This window comes from Sebastes umbrosus, chromosome 14 (genome assembly GCF_015220745.1).
Source record: "Sebastes umbrosus isolate fSebUmb1 chromosome 14, fSebUmb1.pri, whole genome shotgun sequence".
Classification (NCBI taxonomy): Eukaryota; Metazoa; Chordata; class Actinopteri; order Perciformes; family Sebastidae; genus Sebastes; species Sebastes umbrosus.
Window position 1 is genome coordinate 18,636,491 of NC_051282.1, and position 10,251 is coordinate 18,646,741.

The following is a 10,251-nucleotide window of genomic DNA, read 5'->3' on the forward strand; positions in this document are numbered from 1 at the left end:
TTGGCTCCAGTTTCTTTTGTCAGCACGTCTTTCTAATGTGAAGCTCGGTGAAGGCGCTGGGAACCTTCACCTGCGTTTCTTAATTGCTTGTAATGTTGGCGATGTAAAGAACTGAGCCTTATTCTGCTGTTGCACTTATACTTGGAGCTGTGGGTAACAGCATTAGATGAATGTCTATTATTCAAATGTAATTTTGAAAGTGAAAGAACACAAATACCATAGTTTGTCCTTGTAGCCATGGGCATCTGTTTATGTTCTCACCATGTAAACAGCAAGAACAAGACAAGAACTCTGATATTGGACCATTAAGCAAAACCTTGGACTACTGTATGTTCAATGACAACAATCTTTTAACATTCAATGGCAATGTTTTTAAAAACATATATTGTCAAAATATCTGCACATGGCAACTATGATGTGGTTAAAGGAATAGTTTGACATACACTTATTTGCTTTTTTTGCAGAGAGTTAAAGGAGAAAATAAATAAAACTCAGACTACAAACAGGGGGAAACAGCTAGCTCGGCTCTGTCCAATGCTGACAAAATCTGCCTCCCAAAAACTCTAAAACTAACTATATGTTATATCTCGCTTGTTCAATCTGTACAGAAGTCAAAGTGTAAAAATGATTTATTTTTCTGCAAACATTATCTATAGACAATTTCACAGCTGTAAACATAAATATTCCAAATGTGTCACAGTTTATTTCCTGTTACAGTGTATTTGAGTGACATCAGCTGACAGGAAGTAGACATGGACCCAAGCTGTTGCCTAGCAATGCAATTCCGTTGAAATGGTCTATAAAGGCGCGGTCACACATGCGCGAATGCCGGTGAGTGACCATCGCCTGCTGAGGCGATTTTCGAACTGAAAGTTAACCAAAGTGGAACTGCATTTCGAATGCGAAGATGCAAATGTGCTTCGCAACTGCAAGCAAATGTTTTTTTCCCCCCTTTGCTCACATAGAATGGAAGTGAACGGGAGGCGGATATTAATTTTGTACATGTGTGACCGTGCCTTAAATAAAGGAATCTCTTTGTCTATGTGTGTCCTTCACATATCTGGAGAATCGTTCATCCAACCTTCTTCATACTTGGTGGGTGTATTGCTGGGGACCCAAGGACGTGTGATGTCCAAGTTGGTGTAATTTGGACATGCGACATGTTCAATATTAATCAACTTTGAATAAACAAGACAGAGAGAGCACTCTGCTGGATGCTGGATACACTAACGTTACAACCAAACTCTTCTTCACTTCCCCTGGAGTCAACGAGTGATGAGCGGTTCTTGGAATGCTGCGAGCAATCGGCACGCTCCGAATGGGCACGCACTCTGAATGGGCACGCCCCCCCGACAACGCTGCAAGCATCAATACCGGGAACCAAGCAATCAGCCCATTCCGAACGGGCAGGTGACAAACGGGTTTTGCGCTGGTACACATAAATGCTAATTTGTTCAACTACTGATTATTAATTCTTGAATGCTGGAACGTCCATGCACAGTACAAGACAAGCAATGCATGCTTTCATCTGCTTTACTGTGATATGATAATGTAACTTAGAGACTAACATCTGAAACTTAGATAAAAATAGAATGTTAAATTATTCTCTTCAAGTTTATTTTTATATGAAACATATGTGAAGTGAGACCACTTGCTGTCTGAAAAGTAAGAACCTTACATACCACAACCTCTTTGGAAAATATTTGACAGCAATAATAATAAAGATGCGATTTGTACTTTAATGACCTAAAACAGGCAAAAACTCCCGTGTAGTCCTTGAATCTTGAAGTGCCATCAGAACAGCTTCTGTTCTTCGATTCTTGCAGCACACACCAGTCATTTATTTTGAGTGAGAGGAAAACACATTTGGAAACCTTCAGCTTCGGCTCCTTGAAGAAGTGCGGAAGCGTTGGCGTGTCTAAAAGAAAAAGGCATTCACTTCAAAGTGGAGCGATGATCTCGGTCTGTGTCAAAGCACCAGCACGACTTTCGAGAAACAGGAAAAAAAAAAATTGCAAACAGAATTGCACATACTTGTTCTTGACACTTTTGTGGTAAGTCATCACTCGACACTTACAGATAACACAGCGAGTGGAAATTTATTCAAACAAGTGCGATGGTATCATTATAAAAATCTCTTTTTCTCAGTCTGCGGTCTATACTGTAGGATGTTTTCTGTCTCTTTCTGTACAATATGTGTTTACTGGGGAGTTCACAAAGGTCTGTGATTGCTCGGATATTCACTGTGACTGAACATGTCCTAAATGAATGATCGCAGTCTGAACTTAGAGTCATTTCATCACCTCCTCTGAAGAAAATGTCCCCATCTTATATACGGCCCTTCATATATAAGAGACTTACTATGGCTTTCTTGGTTTCTATGTATAAATCAAGGTGGTTAAGCTGAATTGGTTCAGACCGAATACTGTTGATAGACCGGTTTTAATAATTCAGAAGACAAATAACTTTGATGCTGTAAGACACAAAGGCTGACACTTCCAGTGGAGCTCACAGTGAGTCCCAGTTATGTCAGCAAACATTAATAATCCTCTTACATTTTGAATCCGTGTAGTGCAACTTGTCATGCATTTCAGATTGATTCTTTTGTTGCCTCCATATAACTTTAGAGCGTCTCTGCCATCCACAAGCCATTAAGCTGTGCCCATTTTACAGGCCGACAGAACAGACGAGCCTTGTTACGTCTTTTACCTTCTTTTCACGGATTTCAAGGGTGCGTGTGAAGTCATTCAGATGTAAATGACTGTACTTCCACGAGAAGGGAACCGTTAAAATCTGGGGTAAATGTTCAGTGAGTGATTTTCTCAAATGTACCAAGAAGATGAGGCTTCTGGAGGAATGTTTTAAAGGAGCATTAACACACCATTTCAAGCTATTGTCTCTCCGAGCACATTGTTTTGAAAGATGCCAGAATGAGGCGTGTGTCTATGATGACAGATCACCCGTCTTTTCTTCGGGGTGGTAATAACTTCCTGACAACAAAGACATTTGATATTGCCAAAGGTAAAATGTCTCCCATAAAATCAATGGCGGTGTTGTGACCAGAAATGTAACAAAGTGGAAAATTCCAGCCAGAGAGCCGATGGAGACTTATTTCAAACATATTGAGACTGAATAGTGTTGATTGTTTAAAATGTCATTCAGTGTAGCTTCACTATTTAATTCTCTCTCTTGTTAAAATTAGGTATAGCCTATAATATAACCAACTTCCTGATGATCTTAAATGAGTCTCAACTTCAGCCACTTTTAAATCCAAATTAAAAACTCCCCCCGTTCCTTGGATTGATTAATTTTCTCTATTGCACTTTTCTTTATTAAATTTTGGGTTATCTTTTACTTTGCTCAAACTATATTATAATTAATATTCCTTTGTGAAGGATAGACCCACTATTCTTTTGTATACTTTTCTTTAGTTTTATTTAATTTCACAGTTTGTATTTTGTAAGTTTGTAATTTGTGTTTAAAGAAATGGATTTAATTTGTAGTTTGAGTGAATTGCTTCTTAAAGGAATAGTTCAATATTTTGGGGAAAAATAGCTCATTCACTTTATTGCTGAGAGATGAGAGGATCAATTACATATAGTCTCATTTCTGTTTGTTAAATATGAAGCAAAAGCCAGCAGCCGGTTAGTTTAGCTTCACATAAAAACTAGAAACAGCCTGGGACTATCCAAAAGTAACAAAACCGGCACATCTAAAGCTCACTAATTAACACGTTAAATCTAATTTCTTGAAAAAAACGACATGTGACTGATTATTTATTGAGTCTCTGCTGGCCAAAATAATAATAATCTGTAAAACGGCAAATTGTCGGTATCAATTCTTCCATCTAACTTTCCACCAGAAAGAATATCAAACTATTCCTTGAACATGTTATAGCTTGGATTTTACAGCAATGACGGACTCAAAGAGATGGAGCAACGTTTGTAGGAGATTGCAACGAATCAATAAATCTCTTTTTAAAATGACTCTTTCTGTTTTCTTTCATTCTCAAAGTGAATGAGAAACATGCAGATTCTCCTTCTTCACCTAAAGACATATCGACTCAAACACTACAAGGAAGAGTAATCAGAGCAGAGAGCTGGCTGGAGTGAGCAGCGAGTATCTTAAAATATTTAATATGTGGGTTGAGGGGGGTGAGGGCCGCTGTAAGGAGAGACGGTAAAAGACAAGAGAAGGAGTTAGACTGATGCTGACTGAATGAGCCCATTTTCTCTGAAAGCATGAAAGTAATGACACAATGGAAACGCTTTGATAAGTCACATTACACTAAACCAGAGCCAGTGTGATTGCAAAGAGCTGCGCCACAATCTGTGATAATTTCCCTCTGAGAATCTGGCAGGCAGAAGCAATCTCAGAGGCTTTGCATTTTGCTCTGATTATTGTCTCCTGTTCTCCAAAGTAAGGCCATTAGTTCCACAATTACAGAGAGTTATATTCACCATTTTTTCCCAGAATGCCTACACGTTAAGGGTCAATGAGGCATTAGATCAACAGAGCACGTACTCCATCCATGTTTACGGCGCCGATGGCATTTTATTCACACCCTGAAAACAATCGTGACAGCTTTATGGCTCCATTTCATTAGAGATGCCTTCATGAATCTCAACTTCGCGTTAATAATTACATATGAATAAGCAACACAAATGTGCGGTATCAATCAAAACGCCAAACAGAAGCATTTGTCTTGTAATACATAGCTGCAACACGTAGACTGTGAGGGTTTAAATACTGTAAATCTCTGCAAATCGTTTATCTTATCATGTTTGTAGTGGCTCAAGAACAGACCCACTGCTGAATGTGTGACTGACAGCTCTGTGACTCTTGGGGATTGTATTCAGACTACTTGCGTACTTTTCCATTTTTCACCCATTGGTAGTTAAGTGAACTCTCCGTGTTGTTCAGAGTGAAGTACTATTCATTTTCACCTCCTGCTGGGATTCTAAAAGTTTCAGCATCTGTGCGCTTGAGCTGCTTTTAGCTGAAGCCGGCGGGCTCTGGGATTTGGTGAGAATGACAGAAGTGGGGAAAGTTTGGGTAAGTGGCGGTCATTTGGCAGAGCTCCTTATTGTGCTCTGCTCTCCTGAACACGCCGTCGGGCACATTCCCTCAGTTGAATAAGGACTTAATTATCTAAGTTACAGACTCCGACTGACTGCATTTATCAGGCTTCCTGGAGAGGATGTCTGTTATCACTGCCGACCCCTTCTTTTCCTCTGGGGGTCCCCTGGGCGCAGTCCTGTAAACTGAATTGACATCCTCTGTGATCCCACATTTAAATGGCAGGCAGCGGGCAGTCCTCTGCCAACACTGAACAACTCTGTGATTTGCAAAGCTGCAGCCTCCGTAACTGTTTGTTTACCATTTTGTCTTCCAGTTTGCTTTTTCCCAACAAAATAGCATTGACATATAATGCTGTTTAGCAGATGTCTTGGAAGTTCCAGATATTATAGCACTGGGAAGCTGTTATGGCAACAAAAAATCATCTATTGGCACAAGTGAATTTACTGGAGGATTAAATCTAATCCAGAGCTGTTTCACATTTTAGGAAACAAGCTTTTTTATTTTCTTGCAGAGACTTAGATATGAAGATTGATACCACTGTTGTGTCTGTTTAGTAAATATGCAGCTGGCTAATTTAGCTTAGCATAAAGATGGATGGAATTAAATGGGGCAACAAAGTTAGCCTGGCTCTGTCTACCCAATACATTCTCATCCCAACTCGTCACATACTGATGCTTGGTCAGGACTCCTTGGCATCCCTTCGTACTGGGTATCCCAGCGCATCAGGCTATGACGCTTAGGTTTAGGCAACAAAACCACTTAGTTAGGTTTAGGAAAAAACATCATGATTGCCTTAAAATGATTATATTTGTAAAGTGAAAATGAAACTTAAAATTGGGAACACAAAGACAAATGACACGTTGGTTTCACACGGGACACTATCAGATCTCTCCTGGATGAAATCCCTGTGTTTGTTGGACCCATCCTAAAACCCCTCCCACCCAACCTATGTGTGTTTTTACGCGCTACGTCGCCACACTTCCCGACCACTTTCTCTAAGTGTTTATTATTGACGTGGATGGGTTTACATTGTAGTTACTTGAAAGCCCATCTCAGGCGCCAAAGGGTGCTTTGTGCACCAGTGTCACACGCCGAGGGACGTGACAAAGCATTGGTATTTGACGCCCTGGGAATGAGAGCATCTCTAAAGAACATCTCACGTTTGTTTAATCTGAATAAAAACCGTGTAAACAACAATTTGCCTTTTTACAGGGGGTTATGTACCAGTCTATTTCTTAGCCGGAACCATGGAGTTTCCCAAGGAACCTATAAGGAAGGGTCATTACGTCATCGAGACACTATTCTTAAGCACCAGTATAAAGGACCAGATTTATAGAGACATATCAAATTTAGCAATTAGAGTCACCTCCTGACAATAATAGGAAACAAGATCTGGCTAACGTTAGCCCTCCTGAATATTATTAAATATCATTAAATAACAGTTTGATGGTTGGCTTAGTTATTGATAACAAAGATGCTCCATCACAATCAAATACATGTTGAATATTACCAACATATTCTCACTCCCAACTCATCAGATACCACCGCTTGGTCAGGATACCGATGCTCTAAGTAACCCTCTAGTATCAGTTTTGGACGGTAGACGCTCATTACATGCATAGCATCCTTTCAAAATAAACTTTTGTCTTCACAGGAAGTTAGGTTTAGGCAACACAACCGTTTAATTGACGGTTGTGGTTGATGTTAACTGACTAATGACTCCTGTGGCTCACAGGACTAAAGATACTAATGCGTCACGTGCACCACCATCACGTCCTTTACTTCACTTGCTCTGATTGTCTAATAACGCCACGGGTGGGTCTATATTTGAGTTAATTGAAAGCCTGATGCGTCACATACAGTCGATAAAGGGTGCCTCCGTGCATCGGTATCCGATGCCGAGGGGCAACGGCCAAGCGGCGTTATTGGACGAGTTGGGAGTGAGAATGGGTTGATAATAACAGCTTGGCACCAATCTGAGTTCAGTGACTTAATGACCCTTCCTCCTTTTATGGAGTCTCCACTAGTTGCCTCGCAACTGGTCTCAGCCAAGAACTTTTGGCACATGAAATAGACATGTAACTGTAAATGGTACCAACTACTTTTCCTTTAATGAGATGCCAGCTGACAAAATAATAAGACATTTAAAACCTCTGCATATCCAACAATTTGCATTTTCATTCTCATTTCCTCTCCATGGTAACAGTAAATCAAAATGCAGAAATGCTGATTTATATTTTCATCAATAACACTATTTTAAATGATTTGTGTTTGCAAACAGGAATACTAAGCAGAACGACTCAGGCATTAGCACATGTTTTATTATACAGCTGCTTTCTTTCCTGCCATAGCTCTTTTATATTTCGCTTGAGAGCAATGTCATGCAAATCCCTACCTCACTTGCATGTGAAACAATATGTTCGTTATCCCTGAGGGTGGCTACCGACCGCTGCGGCATCCCAGGAGCCGGTATGCATCTTCCACCACTACTGCTTAATTAGTTGCCTGTGTGCCTGGAGACCCGTTCTGCACTTGACCTTTCTGAAGGTAAGGCAAGCAGCTCATGTTCAACAGACCAGAGGAAATGAGGTGAGGGGAAAGGTTTTCACATTGGTTATTATGCTAGTTGTGCATGTGTGGCTGTGATATTCATTTTTTTTCCCCCTCAAGAATGCATGGGAATCTTTTCATTAGTGTGACACTGAATTCGTCAGCTGTATTACATGAAGCATGAAACAGCATCGCAGAGACACATCCCGAGAAAATACCAACACGAACCTGCAGAGTATATAAATCTATTTTTTTTTGGGTACATCTTTTAATTTAGAGGAACAGCTTGAAGTACGATACACAGTGATAGAACATGTTCCTGGAGAAAAACCTTTATGACACATTCAAAAGGTGCATTGATGCAGGTAGAGGTTAGCTTAATGAGATTTCCTCTGGAGGGGTTTCTGGCTGCCAAGTTTCAAATCATGCTCTTCTCATTGTCCATTGGAGAAAAGGAACATCCTCATTATCTTCCATAGCTTTGGCTCATTACGGGGGCCAAGGAGATGTCTCGATATAAATACTTCAACACTGTCCCCCACATGGAAGAAGTCTTCCTCGGAGAAAGTGCACATTCCAGTAAGACACAAGCTGCTTGCATTACATCTGGAAATTTCAAGTGACATCAGTAAACAAATAGCAGCAAACTTAAAGTACAAAGAGCCACTAAGTATTATAACATATTCTCTGCTTTTTCTATCATTGTATTTGAGCAGTTTATTATTGCATGATGCATTTTATTGAAGCAGCCTATAGTTACTGTGCTCTCTGGGACACAGCGCATTCGCAGCCGTTTCTCTTTAGATGTCGTCCCCACAATAAAGAGATTACAGACACGAGCTTGTAAAGTGTGTGAAGTTTCAGGGTTGGAACCTCAGTAGAATTTCAATAGGTTTTCAAGGCAGGAGTTATAAAAGGCCTCTACAGCTTTGGAGTCCGTAAGAGGCAACTGCAAAACATGTATTTGAATGGTGCCTCATTATTTCTTTTCATTTAATGAGAAGGAAAAATAAACGGTCTCCAAGGTAATTGATTTTATTGTGTGCTGTTAGACATTTCTGATGAGTGGCAGAGGTCTATTTTACCTCAGACTCTTTCAAAGTTCATGACATTTACAACAGCTTCTTTGGTATTTACTTTGAAGGTTAGAATGGTCAGACAGCAGAGAACACTTGTGTTCTTTCATAATGAGGAGTAAATACATTATATACATCAAGGAGAAGTGTGTTTTCATTGCAACAACTGCAGGCGTTGCATTCGATTGCTGCAAAAAAGCATAAAAATGAAATGAGCACAAGCATGCGAGGAAAAGGTGTGCAGAACTTTGAAAAGCCATTTTCGTCTCTGCAACACATGAATATTCCCAAATAAGTTCACCTAATATTCTTAAACAGAATTCCCATGGAAAGTAGCCATATATACAGGACTGATAAAAGGACAGGACTCATCAAAGTATTTATTGGGTATCATACGGTGGCAGCAGTGTGGGAGTTTTTTCCCTCAGTGCCATGTCATCAAGCCCAAAGCATTCTCGGGGAAAAGTTATAATTAACTGAGCTGAGATAAAGTTGAGCTTATTGCTAAACTGGCGTGTCTGCTGATGGCTCACTAAGTAGCAGGCAGCTGCAGACGACACTGGCAGGTTAATCAAAAATGTATGAATATCACAAATGACAGTTTAAATACTGCTGTTGGCCAACGGACGTGCACTGGAAGAGCACAGTTGGAATGCGAGTGAATATACAATTTCCTTCATAAGGAAGGTCACATTGTCACTTTTGCACATTAGTCTAAGTGGGACTAGATAGGGCGGCTCAATTCGCAGCCCTGCAGCCGGGGATTAAACAATGAAAGCCAGACACCTATGGAAGAAGTCCCAGACATTTTTCATACCCTAAAACAATGTTTCATCATTACCATAAAGTAGCAGCTTAACGTGGCTGTTTCAGCCAGGGTGCTTTGCTTAGATTATCATATTATCTTATCAAATTATGTTCATTAAATAACCTCATAGAACAATTAATTGCATTTGTAAAATCCCTTAAATCAGGAGGTTTGGACAACATTGACTGCAATTGCACTCACTGTCTTTTATATTGTTTTAGATTGTCTACTTACTTTTACTGCCCTTTATGACAGTTTGCACATAGGACGACACTGTTCACTATAACCTCATAGCTGTCTTTATACAGTACACTTTATTTATAGACTGTCTTTTAATGCATCGTGTATGTGATGGGGAGTTGCAAACTCAATTTCATTGACTTTGCAATACTTTTGAACAAGAACATCATATGAAGCAGTATTCTGATTAACCATTAATTGTGTGTTTAAGTTTTATTAGTATATGTTCAGATCAGGTGGCCTTAAACTTGCATTCTCTCTAACAGCCAGTAGGGGGCGACTCCTCTGGTTGCAAAAAGAAGTCTGATTGTATAGAAGTCTATGAGAAAATGAGCCTACTTTTCACTTGATTTATTACCCCAGTAAACATTGTAAACATGAGTTTATGGTCCAAATCGCTAGTTTCAAGTCTTCTTCAATACAGCATGATGTTCATTTAGTAAATTATGGTCCCATTTAGAGTCAGATAGACCATAAAGCAGGGGATGCTTTCGG